The sequence below is a fragment of the Podarcis tiliguerta genome (assembly GCF_965153285.1).
Source record: "Podarcis tiliguerta genome assembly, chromosome: 5".
Lineage (NCBI taxonomy): Eukaryota > Metazoa > Chordata > Lepidosauria > Squamata > Lacertidae > Podarcis > Podarcis tiliguerta.
In genome coordinates this window covers 70938262-70956299 of record NC_139538.1, presented here as the reverse complement: position 1 = coordinate 70956299, position 18038 = coordinate 70938262, and the positions used below count along the sequence as shown (strand labels likewise).

General features: G+C 41.7%; 1 protein-coding gene and 1 long non-coding RNA gene across 2 annotated transcripts in view; one reads left to right on the top strand and one right to left on the bottom strand.

The window, feature by feature from the left end:
* The window catches only part of LOC310677313 (uncharacterized protein), a 728781-nt gene that overhangs the window by 116753 nt on the left and 593990 nt on the right, over positions 1–18038 (top strand). The gene's annotated exons all lie outside the window — the stretch shown is intronic.
* LOC310677799 lies at positions 11996–17677 on the bottom strand. The gene is made up of 3 exons (XR_014511461.1): positions 16833–17677; positions 15886–15987; positions 11996–12200 (listed from the first exon to the last, which is right to left on the bottom strand). It is a non-coding gene; the product is annotated as an uncharacterized lncRNA (long non-coding RNA).

Below are 18038 nucleotides of genomic sequence, written 5' to 3'. Positions count from 1 at the left end.
AGTTTTTGAGTAACATAAAAAAATAATAATGAACAGATTGCTTCCAGTCAGTGGCCATATGGCAATGTACAAACGAGTAAGTGAAGATTTTGAGCTCTTTTGCTTTCTCCCTCTTATCAGCCACTTAAAGAAAAGGGAAAGGGGTGTGTGTGGAGCTTTTAGAATGTACAATACATGCCTGTCTCTTCTACTGCTTGAACAATTGGTGGGCAAAACACTGGTAATAATGGTTTGAAATGTCTGGTTGTAACCTAGGTCAGCCTTTGACCTTTAATCAGTTGGAGCCCTATAATTTCCTGTTATGTGCCAAGCAGTAACTCTTTACAAAAGAAGGCCTTTATTCCCACTGGGTCCATCTTACAAGGTGTGTATGGCTTTATTTGGCAGTTCTGACAACTTTTGAATCCCCAAGTTGTCCCCAATGCATTACAGAAGTGTACCATCTGATCACCTGAAGAAATTCTGACAGGTTGCAAAAGCACATCACTGTGAGATGGTTATAGAACTTCATAAGCCCAACTCTACAGCACATTCATACCCATTTCTTTTTTAAAAAGTTAATATGCTTTATTTTATAAGCATATAAAAGGGTTGCGGGTGGCGCTGTGGGTAAAACCTCAGTGCCTATGACTTGCCGATCGCATGGTCGGCGGTTCGAATCCCCGTGGCGGGGTGAGCTCCCATTGTTCAGTCCCAGCTCCTGCCCACCCAGCAGTTTGAAAGCACCCTTAAGTGCAAGTAGATAAATAGGTACTGCTTTATAGCGGGAAGGTAAACAGTGTTTCCGTGTGCTGCGCTGGTGCTGGCTCGCCGGAGCAGCTTCGTCACGCTGGCCACGTGACCCGGAAGTGTCTGCGGACAGCGCTGGCTCCCGGCCTCTAGAGTGAGATGAGCACACAACCCTAGAGTCTGTCAAGACTGGCCCGTATGGGCAGGGGTACCTTTACCTTTACCTTTTTATTTTATAAGCAGTTTGTAGCTGTTAGAATATTGTTCTTTTTTAAAAAAATAACATTGAAGCAAATTAAATTAGTTGCTTTAGTAGCCAGTTGTAATATCCGGATCCATTAATCCATTCATAACCAGTTGTATCTTATATTGAGGAATAATAGAAATATTTCCCAACCCCCTGCAATGTAGGAATGTTGTCAAACAGTTCCCCATCCAATTTGAAACCATACTGGGCTCTGCTTAGCTTTCAAAACATGCTAGCAGTTTTATTGCTGCAGCAAAAGAGGATGTTGCTCTATTGCCTTACCCAAATACCTACCAGTTCATCCACGATCCAGGTATTTGATTTTCTACTTGTCATAATCACACAATATTTCACAGATGACCCCCCCCCCCCCATATTATGCAGGATTTCACTAGAACCAACCTCTGAGCAGTGGTGAAGGCTATTTTCTACATACGAAAGTCACTTGCTATGCAGTAATCTGCTCTTTACACACAGCAAGGCTTACTATTTGGTTAGGCTCTTAACAAAGGAAGAGGAAGAGAGGCAGTATGTTGTCATTTGGTGTTTAGATGGCCAAGCAAGAACCTACAGCCACAGTCTGGACTTGGTGACTGCATGCCTTTAAAAGCATATTTTTGTTTGTTTGCTTTGATCAAAGGTACAGTGGTACCTCGGTTTATGAACTTAATCCATTCCGGAAGTCCGTTCTTAAACCAAAGCCGTTCTTAAACCGAGGCGCACTTTCCCTAATGAGGCCTCCCGTCGCCGGTGCCCTTCCACCTTTCAGCTTCCACTTGTAGACTGCGGTAAAGTTCGCTAAGACTACTTCTGGTTTTGCGGAGTTTGTAAATCAAATAGTTTGTTAACAGGGCTGTTCTTAAACCAAGGTACCTATGTACACTAAAAAAAACCCTGTAATTGTCTCTAAAACATTATAGCTCAACATTCAAGCTCAACTTCCCTGTAGCATAGGGAATACTATGCTTTTTTTTAAACGATGCTGTATTTTTTAATCCCATGCATGTTTATTCAGCAGTAGATACCACTGATTTCAGTGTGCCTTACTCCAGAATCAGAGGGCATAGGATTGCCCTGTATATACACTGCATGCCACGTGCATGTGCTCTGGAATGAATCTGTCTGTCCCCATGCAGAAGTTTCACTTTTGGAGACCCAGGGATGAGAATGGAAACACCAAGAATGGCAACCCTGGTCCACTTATGCAAAAACTAATACAGTGGTACCTCGGGTTAAGAATTCGTTCTGGAGGTCCATTCTTAACCTGAAACTGTTCTTAACCTGAGGTACCACTTTAGCTAATGGGGCCTCGTGCTGCCACCACCACGCAATTTCTGTTCTTATCCTGAAGCAAAGTTCTTAACCCGAGGTACTATTTCTGGGTTAGCAGAGTCTGTAACCTGTAACCTGAGGTACCACTGTACAGTTTATAACAGGACACCCCAAACAGACTCCTCAGCAAAATAAGGACACTGATATGTCTAGGAGAAGCACCAGAGAACAGGGCCGATCCCTGATGCATAAGGATGTTTGAAGGGCATACATAGAAAGCTGTTAAAATGTTTCTTTTCGGGACAAAATAATTGTGCCTTCAGAAAGGCCAACAGGAATGGTGGAGTTCCAGAACATCAGGAAGTTCAATAGTTCCCCATCCATGGTTAACTTTAAGTGAAAAGAGCCAAGAGAAAATTCTCTGCTGTATTCATGAGTGGTGAAATTGGGCGAATGAGATTTCATTGAATATTCAACATGGAGGGGAGCAAAATCCTCTTAATGGTTTCTTGGGATTGGAGCTCACCAACACAACTTATACCCCTTGTTGTTATTTTGTTGCTACTCATGCAAATGGCAGCAGCATTCCTGGACAGGCAGCCTGACCATCACTCTGCCCACCCTGCCCATAATTCTCCTAACCACCTAGAGCATTGGTGTGGGGAGGTAGAAATAGCGGTTGCCACAAAAAACAGCGCAGATTTTTCTTTTTGCAAAATTGACGTCTTTTGGGGGGTGGGGAGAAAATATCTAAAACATCTCCCAAAAACTCTCTTCTGAAAAAATTCAGATTACCTCTAAACTCCCTTTTTCTCCTGCTCTTGTTACTATGCTGCAGCAGCTATGGTTGCTTGTTCAATCTACCTGTTAAACCATCACTTTAAAATGAGGCGAGTGCTTGCCCCACAGTGGGTAACAGAGGCTGTCAAATGGGACAGCACTTAGTCTCTGTTGACTTTGCTGATCTCTGATGCCAGTTACAGCCGCAGTCGTTTCTGTGTGCACAGCTCCTGCACTTTGAAGCTTAGAGAGATGTCTTTGCTGAATGCGTAGTCTGCAGCTGTTGCAGGAGAGAGCAGCAGGAATACTAATAAAACCTTAAACAATAAAGCCGCCACTTCTTTTTGAGCATGCACTACAAGAAGCCTGCAGATTTAGAGAACGAAAGCAAACAGCCTGGTCCTGAAGGCAGCTTACTTGTGAGCTGTACTTAAATGCCTCCTTTTTGCAAAAATCCCACTGCTGTGCATCTATGGCAGTAAAAGCCCTCGACTTTGCTGAAGCGGTTTGGGGAGCTGCTGCAAGACTCTTGAGAAGTCCCAGCATTTGCATTCTCAACAACAGCTGTCCAACAGAGCCTGTGCTAACTCCAAGTGCATCAGCACCCAAAGCAGTTGACAACAAGTAGATCCAATTTATCTGGCAGTGAAGAGATGGCTCCAATTCAACCTTCCAAAATAGTTACATTTTCTCAGCAAAGAAGGAAATTAAATCTTGTCAGAGCATGGCAGAGAAGATGTGGAGCTGCCGCTCCAGAAATGTATTTTTTTTTAAAGGCAACCAAGTTAGCTTTGTACCAATATGCTATGCTTAAGAATAGAATATCATGGTCTGAGAATGTCTGCAAATCCACAGATTGGACCAGAAATGGTCTTGAGCATGAGAGGGAACCTCTACGTTTAGAAGCAGTTTCCCCGACCTGAAAAGGATTCTAGAATGGTTTTCTAAAATGCATTTTCATTGACTTTTTATGCAGAGTCTCAGGGGGGGGGGGGAGCACAGTTCAAACCCCAGAGACAAAATATTTAATATCACATAAAGTACGGTGCTATTAAATGATGTCAGTTCATACATTCAGATGACAGTCACCAGGTGTCCTGTAATCAAATACAGAGAAATGGACGTTAAACATACACTTTTGCAAACTAGTCCTATGCCGTCCTTCATCAGTCCAGATCAGTGGTACCTGCTGCTCCATAAATCTGTTCGGTATGAGAAGCAATACTTCCTAAAGCAGCATGTTTAAAATAGCTTCTATAGCAAAAACAGCCACTCTTTCTTAGGAAAACGTGTCTTAAACAATAGTTCCATCAAGCCAAGAAGGTCATTGCATTTAAACACATCACATCAGCAGTTTGCAATTAAAATGCAGTGACATACCAGAAGAATCTTGGTCCTTGCTGAAGAAGAAGGGACAGAAGGAAGAATGGTGAGAACATTAGATCACCCCCTTCAGGATTAATTAATTTGCCAGAAGCTGACAAATGTATTTCTGAAACAGCTGAAGGCAAGTGTTAATTGGAGACTTATCTTTCCTACTTTGAAGAAAGTTTCAGTCCAAACTAAAATTGGTTTATTTCTGTTTTCAACTTCAGTTCCTTAAGTTGTAGGGGAGTTGTTTACCTGATCGCTTATGTGATAAGGTGGACAGATGCTTACAGGGTCCTGTGCTTACACCAAAACTGTAACTGGGTGTGCGGGTCTTATATTACGCAGCACACAGGGATGCTCCTTCTATTGCTATTAATTGGCTTTTGATTTTCTTACATCACGGGTTAGGTTTCATGTTTACAAGGATGAATTGGAGTACCAGCATCTTTGTTCAGCCTGCCACTGCTGCCTGCCAACCAGAGATGGCTTCCTCTTCTGTCTCATGCAAAAAACAAACAAACCCATGTCCTTCACCCCATGCCTGGGTGGCAGCAATGGTGGCTGCTACAAAAAAAGGGATAGCCAATATTGCCAATAGTTGCAGAAAATTATGCAAAGTGATCTACCTTTTCAGGGGGTGGAGTGCCTGGCTGAATGTATATGTGAGGAGCATATGGTCTGTATATTTGGGGAGCATGTGTGCATGAAGTGACTGACTGATGACCTCTTTGACCATGCCCACTGCTGGCATGTGCCCCTTGGATGTTTGGCCAACCCTCAGGGCAAAAAAAAGGTTAGCCACTCCCGGCCTCGTGTCTCCACAAATTGAGCAGGTCTGGCCTTGCTGTAAACTGACTACACAAGGAATGTGCTTCTTCTGTTCTATTCTACTGCAAAACACTGAACTGCAGTTTTGCAGGCACGCCTACCAAGGAGTCTGCTTTGATAGTTTGCTGAACCTTCTTTCGATCTTCTCCTGCTTCTGGCATCTGCTCTGTTCTCACCCTTCCACAGGCATTTGCATTTTCCAACACCTAAAATGCATCTCTTCCAGATGCCAGTGTGAGATGCATACATTTCAGAGAATGACATATTGTGTCAAGAAAGGTTAACACAATTTATTCATCATAAGCAGCAAGGCAGAGAAATTTCTTGATCAGTGGAAGCTGTAAATGCAACTCAGAACCCTATTGATTTTCAGCAGTTTTTGTCCCATGATTAATTGTTTACACTGTGTTCAGTGTTAGGCACCAGATAACACATTATTCTTAGTGTTATGACAATATTCCCCACTGACAGCCTTTAGCTGTCTACACTGTCTCCAGCAGATTTGGCAAACATTTCCTGAATTTTTAATGTTGGCTTGTTTTTCACAAGCTGCATGGCTTTGTTTTTTTTTAAATGAGAATTTAGTTAGGAGCAGGGAACCGCAGACCTGCATTGCTCTACATGATTAATTTCAGATTAATTTCTGTTTGTACCTGTACATATTTAATGGCATTCTATACCCCCAACTAATTCTTTTTTTTAAAAAATTTTTTGTTACTGTAGATTCACTGCATGTTCATGAAGCTGACAAGACTGAAGGCATACTCTGTAGGGCACAAATTAGTTTGTAAAATATTAACAGTGTTCGTTGGGAGAAGGATAACCTCCCTGGTTTGATTTAAATGTGAATATTTTATTCCTGAAGCAGTTCTCAATATCCCATGACAGGGCAATTAATTGTGAGGTTTTTATGCCCATAAAGGTTTGTGTACAAATCACATTTTTTACTGTGCTTCTGATTCTATGGAAGTTGCCATATGTCTTCAAAATGATCTGTCCTCTGTTGATTCTGAGTTATTATGAAAAAATTATCTCTAACCATAATTTAGAACAGGTCAGCACAACTTGGAACCACCAACCAACCTTTCCCAGCCCCCAAATGTTTTGCCGCCCTGATGTTCCAAATGGCAACTCCCATCATCTCTTACCTTTAGCTAATCTGGTTGGGGCTGATGACAGTTGTAGTTGAACAACAACTGGAATTTACCAGGTTGGGGGAGCCAACAAACATGCATTGTGGCCTGCTAGGTGCTTTATGACTTCCTTTTCATATGAGTTCTACTAGTTTAAGTATCTAAAGGTGAAACTCTGAAACTTCTTTGAGTGATAAAATGGGGGTTCTTAGAGGGGAGATGGGGCTGTGTCTTACTCCTACTTAGAACAGACCCATTGAAGTTAGTCAACATGACTAACTTAGGTTTAATGATTTGAATGGGTTTACTGCATACCCTCCAACAATTCTCTGATGAAAATAGGGACATCCTATTCTATACCCTCCAACATTTCTCCAATGAAAATAAATATGTCTCCTCCAACATTTCTCCAATGAAAATAGGGGTGTATACTGTGACTTTATGTGAACTGTAGTATTTAGGTTCAACAGCCAACCCACTTACTATTTCCATTTTATTGGTGCATGGAGTGTCTCCATTTAGACTCGTTTAGCATCTGAAACATTTTCTGTGCTACCCATATGCAGGTGGACAAAGGCTAGCTTTGAACCTGCTTCCTGTACTTTAATCAGGAACAACGTTTCGGTCAAAGAAAATATAACACTAATTTAAAGTGTTTCTAGGTTGTTTCATTCAACAGTTAGTTAGAGAGTTGTCATTGCTGTGTGATAGGTCTTCACTGAGACATATAGCAAGGTTATTGGGTGATACCTGTTTGAGACAGATACTATTACTATATAAAATGCAAGATGCCCCGCCCTGTCCTTCCCCCCACCAATGCAGGCCCTCGTGGCATTAAAACATTACTTGCCAGTTCCAAGTTATTGTTGCCCTTGATGATTCAGCGTAAGCCTGAGTCTGTAGAAAATGTGTCTTTTCAAATAATAAAAAAGGTTTAATGTGTTTATTCTGTTCCCTTTTCAGCCGTTGTTTCTATAGAGGGAATAATGGTGATGGATGGGCCTGTAATTTTCATATTCACTACAGTCTTTTGAAATTGGTTTTTTCATGTGCTCAGCAGGGGTGGGTGGAGAGAACAGGTGTGTACTTTGAGAGACTGACATTTATGGTGATTTGGTTCACATTTGCTGCTTTTCCTCATGTTTCGATCATACCGCCTTCTTTCCTTTCTCTTCCCCCCTCCACTTTCCTTTACTTAATTTTTAACACAAGCTAATTCCAGCTCTGTGTGCATCTGTTCCTTGCTTTCAATTCATTTTAATGTTGCATTCTCTTAAGACAGTTTAGAGGCTCATGTATTTATCGGGCAATTCAGAAGAGATTTTCTGAACTTTTTGCCTTACCAGTGAAGCATCAGTACATACGTCAGATTTTGACTAACTTTGGAGTAATTTCCTAAATCTAGACTAGTCTTCTCCAGCCTGTTGCCCTATATACGTTTTGCCCTGTAACTCCCATGCGTCCCAGTCAGCTTCACCATGCTGGCTGGGACTAATAGGAGTTGTAATCTGGAGGAGGTCAATCTATATGTTTAATTGGCAGGGCTGGATTAAGATCAATAAGAGGCCCTAAGCACTTAAAAGATTTTGGTGCCCTCATATACATCTAATTCAAAATATAATCAATAATAAACCGCAAAAAAAATTGTTTTTCAAAATGAAACAAATTCTACAGTAAGATGGAATATAGTGTTTATTTTTTGTATAAATAATGTTTATTTTTGTTTAGTTGCACCATATGGCCCATGGTAAATCCAGCAATGGAAAACTTCTGTGGTGCTCCCTTCCCTTGACACCCTAAGCACGTGCTTATTTTGCTTAATGGTTAATCCAGCCCTGTGCACTGTCAGCCTTACAGGGATGTTGTGAACAAAGCTTCCTCCAAACATGGGGCAGCCATCTTTCCCCCATGCAATATCACAGAAAGTGATGGCATTCACAATGTACTGCCACTTCTGAGGGCTTTTCACTCAAAACTTTCCAGTGAGCACAGCAAGCGCCACACTTTGTAGTGGCTACAAGTAGTTAGAAGTGATTCTAAAAAATAAAGAAGAGCCAGAAAGTCCTCAGATCACTTAATAATAATAAAAAAACCAAACCTTTCATCAGGAGTGAGATATACTTGGAAAGATTTGCAGATGAGCTCTCTAATTTGCATGTCTGTGTTCCAATCTGAGCATGATCTGTTGGCTGCAGATTGTGGAGGTTCACTCCAAATGGTTCAGCAAAATCCTTTTGCATGCCAAGTCTTCTGTTTGGGAAATGAGGAAGTAAAAGGATGGGCCACTGTGAGAACAGAATACTGTGCTAGGCAAGCCTTTGATCTGATCCAGCAGGGCTCTTTTCATATCTCCAACAGGGAGACTTAAAGAATGTATCTATCATGACAGCCCACGCCTAATGCTACTTCTAGCCCAGTGTTCACTTCTGGATGCTTTTGAAGTGATTGCAAAAGGACCTGCGGAGTGACGATGCACAGCATTAGAGTTGGGCAAGGCTGCTGAGGTAGATTGGGGAAAGATGCGTCCCAGGGAGCAACAGCTGTGGGAGATTTACGAGTCTTAGGGCAGGTTGTTCTCTGCCCATATTTTTCTCATCTCTTTCTCTGTTGATAATGCCATCCAAGTACAATTCCATAGGTGTGCATAGTAATTAGGAATGGATGGACTTACTGCCTGAGGGCAAAGTGAGAGCTTGGATAGAACAGAAAGGGAGGCATAATTAATGGACATAATATGGAAATGCATGTAGGATTGTGTGCATTTTACATTGTGCATCAGAAATGAGGTGATGGCAGTCATTCATATTGTTGATAATTATCAGTGCTATTTTTCTAGAAAAAGAGGTGCCGGACATCACCATGAACATCTCCCTTGTTCTCTTATGATGACAATGGCTCCCACCTGAGAGGTGCCAGAACTGAGTTCTGGCCAAAGAAAAAGCCCTGTTGATAATGTTGATAAACTATCTCTTGTTGTTAATGTCCAAGAAGGCTGAGGTGCATAGAGGAATGTTGGCATTCCCCTCAAACCTCTTGTTGGCCTTCAACCATATTTGTCCAGCAATGGAGAAATATATGTATCTGCACATATAGTTGGGGGAGCTTGAGACTCTTATCTCAAGGTCATGGGTTTGAGCCCCATGTTGGACAAAAAGATTCCTGCATTGCAGAGGGTTGATTCTAATGACACAGACAAAGAATCATAGACCTGAAAGGGACCCACAGATATGATCCAGACTAATCCCCCAAACCTATAACAATATCCTACAAATGTGGCTGCCACTTATCTCCTAATTCCACATTTGACCTGGTGAACTGGGTATGTGAGCTTTGGAAAGAGCTGGAGAAAGAAGCTTGACTCTCTCAGCTATGCTGAATCCAAAGATATGCCTTTTGGGGGAAGGAGGGGTTCCCTGGGGACCTAATAGGGAGGCAAAATCTGTTGGAGTATTAATATTGTGAGCCCCCCCCCATCCTATGGTTAAGTTGTATATGTGTGCAAATAAAACCATATATACTAAATACACCCTTGAGCTTCATTCCAAGGAAACTAAACCCTGGGTACATGCTAGGACGCCTGGTGTCTCTCACTGCTCAGAGACTGGGGTACACACACAATATAGAAAAACATTTTTTAAAAATGTTTCTTAGCTGTTTATAGAAAAAGTCCTAGAAAATTCTGCTTCCTCTTACTGCAATGAAATTTGAACCCTATAAATATTGTATTGGATTTTTTCTACCTGACTTTGGTGGCATCAGGAATGCATTTTTGAGCTGTAATCTTAATAACACGGAGCAGAGTAATTCTGTTCTAGTAGCTCTAATGTGGGCTAAGTGGTTAAAGAGTGGAACCTTAAGCTTTCACAATTTTTAGAAAAAAGATGCCTGCTAATGGTTAGAAAGCACCCAAGTGCTTTTCAGGTGTCTAAGGAGAGCTAAGTGGCACTTGAGCTTTTGGGTGGCTTTTACAAGTTCACCTGTGATGCTGAATTAACTTTTGGTGATGAGATTTAGCAGTGCCATGCTACACTCCCAATTCAATGGTGGCCACCAACAAAATGTAAATGAAGAAAGCAAAACCAAAATAGCCATTGTTAGAAACAAGGCGTAACATACCAAACCACACATGCATAGGAACACTGCTATCACCAATAGCAGCACAGTGCACCCACAAAACCTGCCCATTACCTATGCATTTTAGTTGTTTAGTCATGTCCTACTCTTTGTGACCCCATGGACCAGAGCATGCCAGGCACTCCTGTCTTCCACTGCCTCCTGCAGTTTGGTCAAACTCATGCATACCTATGCACAGAGAGCATCAAACAATGCACAAGGAAAGGCAAATTACTTAAGCAGCATCATGACCTTGGGGGATGGAGCCTTGGGCTTGGAGGAAGAATTGAAGGCCGAGAGGGAATTGCTCACAGGGCTAACCACAGTGGTCTCCAGAAACTGCAGTACATGATGAGGCTATTCTGCCAACACATCTGTGACCTGAGAAAGTTGCATTGATGCTCTCTGACCTTGAGGCTGCTAGCCCAAAAGTCCCAGCAAACCAGAGTCTTTGCCCTAAGCACGTATAGCAAGTCCCCGTTAAACAGAGGAACTTTACCCACTGCATGCTGGAGATAACTTTTGGGATTGAGTGGCAGCCTTTTTAAAGACTTTGTCAGGGATAGTCTGTTTCTAATGCAGCATTCTTCATTTGGTCCGGCTCCCCGTGGAACCGCTTGTTCTGAATATTTCAGCCACTTCTACATTGTTTCACCTTTCTCTACTAGAGTCAGCTCCTGGATCAGAACAGCTACTTAAAAAGAAAAGAAAAGAAAAGAAAAAGTCCTGGACAAAGTGTGTTTTCACCCAATTTCCTGCTTGTACAATCTGAGTTCTTTAAACATTGTGACAGGTTGTTTTTATCACATGAATTGACATCTGAGGTGTGTATCCTATGGCTAAGACATCTATTCCATTGTTGGTATGGCATGAATAGGTGCAGAGTAGGTCTGAATTCTATCTTCTGTTGTTGCTTTTGAGAGAAAGGAGGCAAGGGGCAATTAGTCTGGATTTTTAGCTTCAAAAGCTGTGTTTAACTTAAAGTTGTCTTCTTTTCTGGAATAGCATTATGCCATAATTGAGGCTAGGACCCAACCTCTGACTGAGCTTTGGATTCCTCCTAAGTCCCTTGCTTCCTTGCCTCATCTGCAACCCTCTAAACTAGGGTTTCCCAAACTTGGGTCTCCAGGTGTTTTTGGACTACCAACTCATCACCCCTAGCTAGCAGGACCAGTGACCAGGGATGATGGGAATTATAGTCCATAATCAGCTGGGGACCCAAGTTTGGGAAACTGCTCCAAACTGTTCCCCTATATGCCAGTCTTGTCATGCTACTCTTGCATCAATGTTTCACCCTGGTTATGCCAGCATAGATCCATCTCATCATCATACCAGTGGCTCCACCACTACAGCTACGCTATCCTCATCAAGAAGTTATAAATCAAGGATAGGGTTGTGCTTGAAGATTTACTTTTGAAAAACTTATGACTAGCAGAACAAAGGGCTGAACCTTCTTAGGTGCTCTATGGCAACCTGGTTTTTTTTTTTATCAGAAGAACATTTAATTTCCAGTACTCCATTTTATTAATAAAACTGACCTACATTTCAGAAACATGATATTGCTGAAAAGAGTACATTGTAGTCTACATGTTACCTTGCAGCTATTCTGTAAAAGCCCTGAGCAGTGGCTCCTTTTCATGTTACCATTGTAATTCTGATGCAATTTGTACAGGTATCAGAAGGAGAGGATGAGCAACTTCTTGATTCTTACCTCACACATGCTGGCCCTACAAAAAACAACACAACAGAAAGTTAACAGAAATATTCAAATCCCCAATGCACATATATAGCCTTTCAGGGGAATATCTTGCAGAAAAAGAGAATAAAATCTTTATTCACATCGCTTTTGAATGGCATCACTCTCTTCTGTGGTTTTCAGTCCTATGGTTGCCACTGTTTTCCTGATAGAGACACTGTGCTGTTCACAGTGGCATAGGAGAATTAAACAGTGTTTCAACTATAGGCAGAGTTCTCTCCAGTTGAATTTCTCATCTGCCATGTAGCTGTTAAAAGCAAAGCTCCTCTATCAACAAATGGGGCGGGAGTGGGTGGGAAGCAGCTCTAATTGGTGCTGGAAAGAGGCACTTAGATTACTTTTCTGACCAAGCATTTTCATACAGTTTCAAACACAAGCTGTGATTTCCCTTGAATCCATCTGGTTTTAACAGGAAGACAATCCTTCACATAGTTGCCTCTATTTGTGGCAGGTAGTAAGCAGGCAAGCGCCCTTATTGATTCTGCCATGCAAACTTCAGCTGGACTCGTGGCAGCAGCAGCATTTAGTTCAGTATAAGAAGACTGCATTTAGATATATTAAAATTTATTTTCTTCAATACTTTTTTGCCCTCCTGGTAAAATAAGTTATCAGAGTGGCTTACAACATAATCATCTGGATGCACATTTAATATACTGGAAGTATGTATTTAAGAATGATCCGTCATCATATCATCTGCTTCCTGACCTTGTCCAATCATACAATTTTAAAATTAAACTTCACGGGGGATCTCCAACTCAAAGAAAGGAAACCAAATTGCATGCCAAACCAATATCTTAAAATCTTAAGTTAATATTGAAAATCCTGCAGGTCACATTTACTTATATTTAAAAAATAATTATGCAAAATCATCAGTAGGCGAGCTATAATATGCATAATTGAAGTGAGTTAAATGATATGAAGAGTTCCTTGAACAAATAGCTATGGGGAACATGTACTTATACATATACAGAGCCATTAGTGAGAATCCATAAGTCTGCTTAATTAGACTTAATTTCAATACTGCTGTAGTCAACACAGAAGCGGGGAGATATGAATATAGACGTTGATGTGGTTGTACGATAAGGGGCTAATTGGATGAATTGGTTTTGACTAATCGGGAAACAGAAAACTTTGAAAAAGGCATATGTGCTGTAGGTCTATTCAGCAACCATATCCACCATCTCTTCTGACTTGGTGAAAAGAATCTTAAATGACTTTCAGAACAAAGATCATACAAGCACTTAATCAGTAGTATGGGTTCTACAAATACAGCCTAGAATAGCGCTGATAAATCTTAGGATCTATAAGGTAGCCTTTCCTAGTTTCACCTCTGTGTGTGTTTTGAGTCCATAGATGTTTGAAATCCTTGGATTGTGGCTCTTCTGGAGAACTTTGGTCATGGGGCTATTTTGTAAGAAGTGCATGAGAACTGTGTAATGCAAGAATATTACAATTATGTTTATTGCATAACTCCCTTTCTCTTCAAGCAACATGGTACTTGTGAATTATTTCTATAGTAATGGGGAAAATGTGGGTTTCCAGATGTTGCTGGCTACAATTCCTATAATCCCTGACTATGCTGGCTGGGCTGATGGAAGTTGAACTTGGAATTCAACAAGATCCACGGAACCACAGGTTCCCCATCCCTGATATATATAGTAACTAGCAACTGGCTAGCATTCTGGTGTCTCTCTTGAGGTCTAATATACCTTAGATTCGTTGCTTCCATAAAAGAATAGTATTTGTGTATGCTGCTTGCTTGTGATATTCCCACCTTCCTATGTGAGTTATTGGGTTACGGTGAGCTGAATGGAGTATAATTGGAAATCTAGATGTGTTAGCAATGAAATGTTTGAAAACAGTATATTGAGCTCAGTTTGTGTGGCATCAGTCTGCAATTTGCCCCAGCACAGATTCACGTTTAAGTCGGTTAGGAAAAGATGTGACCTTCTCTTTTCACTGGGTGGTTTAGGCTGTTAACAATGGTTGTCTGCTACCAACTGGCTCCAAAGGCTGGAATGTGAGGGGAAGCACCAGGCTCCCATTTTGCTTTTCTCATGGCACCTGCTGTGTTGGAAATGAACCACATGGTCTTAGTCATTTTCACTCACAGCAGGTTCTTCAAATTGTGGCACAAGATTCTATAACACACCAGGTGTCTCTCCCCCGCCCCCCTTGAACCCAAGGAAAAGAGAAAAAGTAAAAGTATGTATATAGAGAAAAGCTGTATATGCAAAAGAACAAAGCGGAGAAGAGAATATGGGAAACCACTAAAAAGATATGCTGTTGCAGAAATAAAATCTGTGTGCAACATGGTAGGTTTTGTACTGAAACATTTAAAAGGCTGGTGAATAGGAGATAAAATGGCAATTCTTGTTGGGAGACTGGCCATCAGGAATGCACATGGCAGTTGAGGTTGCGTGGGAATCTTTAGCAAATGCTGTTAGTGCTCTTCTAATCACATGGGATTCCAATTACTGTCCTCTACATGTACTAACAATGGATACTGTCTCTCCAAGGAATTGCCATTTAGAAGACAGACACATCTCTGCCTCCTGTGGGCATGGCATGGCCAAGCCTTGCACTGTCACGAGGAGGAATGGGGAAGGAGCTGAAGAAATCGAGTGCAATATTCTCCTTCCCATTTGATCTAGGCAAACAGATTTAAGATCATTTAGGAGTGGGGTGGGATAGGGGAGAGAAAGAGACAAGACTATAGTGCTAAAATATATCACATTAATGTGTCCCTTGTTCTGGAAAAGAAGCACGTGGAGGCACTGCATTTGTAGCCCATGTGTATGAGGAAAATAACTCAAACAAACTACTGCTCCAACACACAACTTACTGGGCTATTAATCTTGCCATTCGTGGGGGGGGGGGATACTTTCAGCTAGAAAACTATTTAGATTACATGGGAGGTAGCATAGAGAGAGATTGAATTAAATTTAACATTAAAAGAAAAAATAGCAAAATTCTAGTCAAGGATTTTATTCCCTCTCTTCCTCTTGCCTAAATGAAATATCCCTGCTGCAAGGACATATTGCAAAGCATGGCTGAATGCCTGCATATCTTGGGGAACGTATCTAAACGTGATGCATAGGAAGACACAAAAGAAATGATGAACCCATTTAACGACGAATTGTTCCTTTCGGAATTGTGCAGCTAAAGAGGAAAAGCTTGGTTAGTTATAAGAATGTAGCTCATGAATTTTCTTCCAGGTGTAAAAAATAATAATATCCAAGCAACCAATGTATGAAATTAGAATAGTTGTAGCAAAAAGCAAATAAATGCATGAAAAGAATGATGCACAGTCAAATATGCAAACATGAAAATCGGTTAGAATCTTGAATTTAGCAGTACAAATTTGTGTCCTTTTCTTTGGAGTCTGTCTATGCCAGCATTCCCCAACCTGTATGTTCCAGATATTGTTGACTACAGATCCCATCAGCCCAAGCAAACATGGCCAACAGTCAGGAATGGTGGGAATTATAGTCCAACAATACCTGGAGCACATCAGGCTGGAGAAGGCTGGCCTGTGCTCATGTACTTGTATGTAAACCTGTCTGTGGAGGAAACAAATGGGATAAAATGAGCTCCATCTCTTTGGATGATAGGTTAAAGGCAATGCAGCACTGATAAACTCAGGGGTTACCAACCTTTTTGGGCCCATGGACACACTAGCAAACCAGACAAACAGTTTTGTGCCGCACACATATCAAAGCCAAGCTGCAATAGAATGTTTCTTTCCAATGCTCTGTCTGCTGGAAAACAAACCCAAAGGCATTCAATAATCAGTTGGACCCCATTAGCCTAAAGGACAGACCATCCTAGTCTTAATCTGCCCACCCTGCAGGGCTGATTCAGAACTATAAGGCCAAATATTAAACTAAATATATTATGAGAGAACAATGCAAAATGTTATTGTTGCAAACAAAGCAGCAATGAAAACTTTCTGAACCGGGATGGATGAACAGTAGATTAATCACAAAAACGAAGAGAAACCACAGACACAAAAAATATCTAAGGGCATTTAAACAAATAATCAGTATGTGTTTTTGTTTTTGAGCCTGGCCAGCTAAAGGGGAGTTAAAATATATAAAAAGTCTGTTTTAAAAACTGATGCACATTTTGGGGCTTTGGGGGAAGTATTCTGTTGGCAAATTGCAAATAAATGAAAGACCAAATAAACTACTGTTGAAGTGAAATTACCAAGTAGTCACTCAATATCATTTTCTTTCCTTGTCTGCCCATCCTGAGTTTATAGTCACAAACAGCACTGTTGTTTTTCTCTTCCAAGCACTGTGTTGCCAGTATATATGTGCATAAGATTAAGGGCAATTTATAATCAGCTCATATAAATCTGGCGCCTCAGGTTTTCCTCACAAATTAAGCCCTCTATGAAGTTTAAGAATTGGAACCGGCTTTGAAGTTGGAAACTAAATTGCACACATGTGACTTTCCTCACTCCTCTGGGACCACTCCTACCTGGCTTTGAGTTTGCACAGAGTCACACTTCATATGTAAGGGTCTTTAAAATCTGAATACATTAACAGCAAGGAACCTGCATTGTAGGAGATATGACTTGAAAGGCACCCACACTCACCGTGAAGTTGAAGCATATGAAATGCTGTAGACAGACGCCCGCTCTGGCACGTGGAAGCAGATTTGTTGCTTTTGCCGTTGTTGCAGATACCAGCTGATACGCATCGGGACAGACATTCTTGTTGACACTGAAATGGTCAATATCCCTCCCCACAAATCAGGCAGAGGCACCTTCTGTGACCAGCGTCCCTGCTCACAGAAGCTGGCATTTTCTGGTTTTCAGGAATCCCCTTTTCTCTCAACCTCTGTGCTGCATGCCTCCCTATTCTGCAAGGTCTTCTAACATTTGGGAGAGACTTTGTAAAGGGGAAGGATCAGGGGGCTATGGTGGGGGGGCATAGATGGGAATAAGGAAAGTTGGCTTCCCCCTGCCACCTTCTGTGGGCATTCTCTGGGTCTAATGCATTCTCTCTTTCATATGGTATAGTCCTCTGGTTGACCATTCATGTTCCTGGAGGCCACTTTGAGAAGTGTGAGGTGGACCAACATCTCAACCTCTAGCCCTCTGTCATGGGGCCAGGAGTCAGCTTTGCCTGTCTGAAGGGGGAGAAGGTGGAGTGACTCCCACCTGCAACTGATCAGCCTTCAAGGACACCGAGGAGAAGACACGGATAAGGACCAGCTGGCTACAGCCTTCTTAAGCAGAGCTTCCAGCAGCAGTCAGATGCCAGTAACAGCGCTTGTATTTCCTGGTCCTATCTTGCTGCTTCCTGCTAGTCTTGACCCTTGACCCTCTGATCACTGGATTTCCTGACCCCTGGACCAGCTGACCATGCAGATTGCTGTGTGCCCGACCCTAAGACTGGATCTGACTTTGGATGCTGACTCTGCCTCCAGGCAAGTACACCTCAGAGACACTCCTGGTTGGCTGGCCTCTCCCTCCCCTGAGCTCTGCAAGTTGTTGCTCAGCAACGAGATTATGATACCCTTCAAAGTAGCCTGCTTGTAAATTTTGCTCTGGAATACATATTTTCCTCACCAGATGCTTCTAAGTAGGCTGCTATTGGGCCTGGTGGCTTCTTGGAGGCTATATTTGACTGAGGAGTTGCTGTTCCATAATGCAGCCTATATTCTTTGTTGCTTATAGCCCTCTTTCAGGTTAATCAGCCACAGTAATTCCTACAGACTCCCTTGGCTCCAAATTCATCTTCATGCTTTTAGTTCTTCAACCTTCCTATTGTTAAATGAAAAAAAGTTCACTTCACTT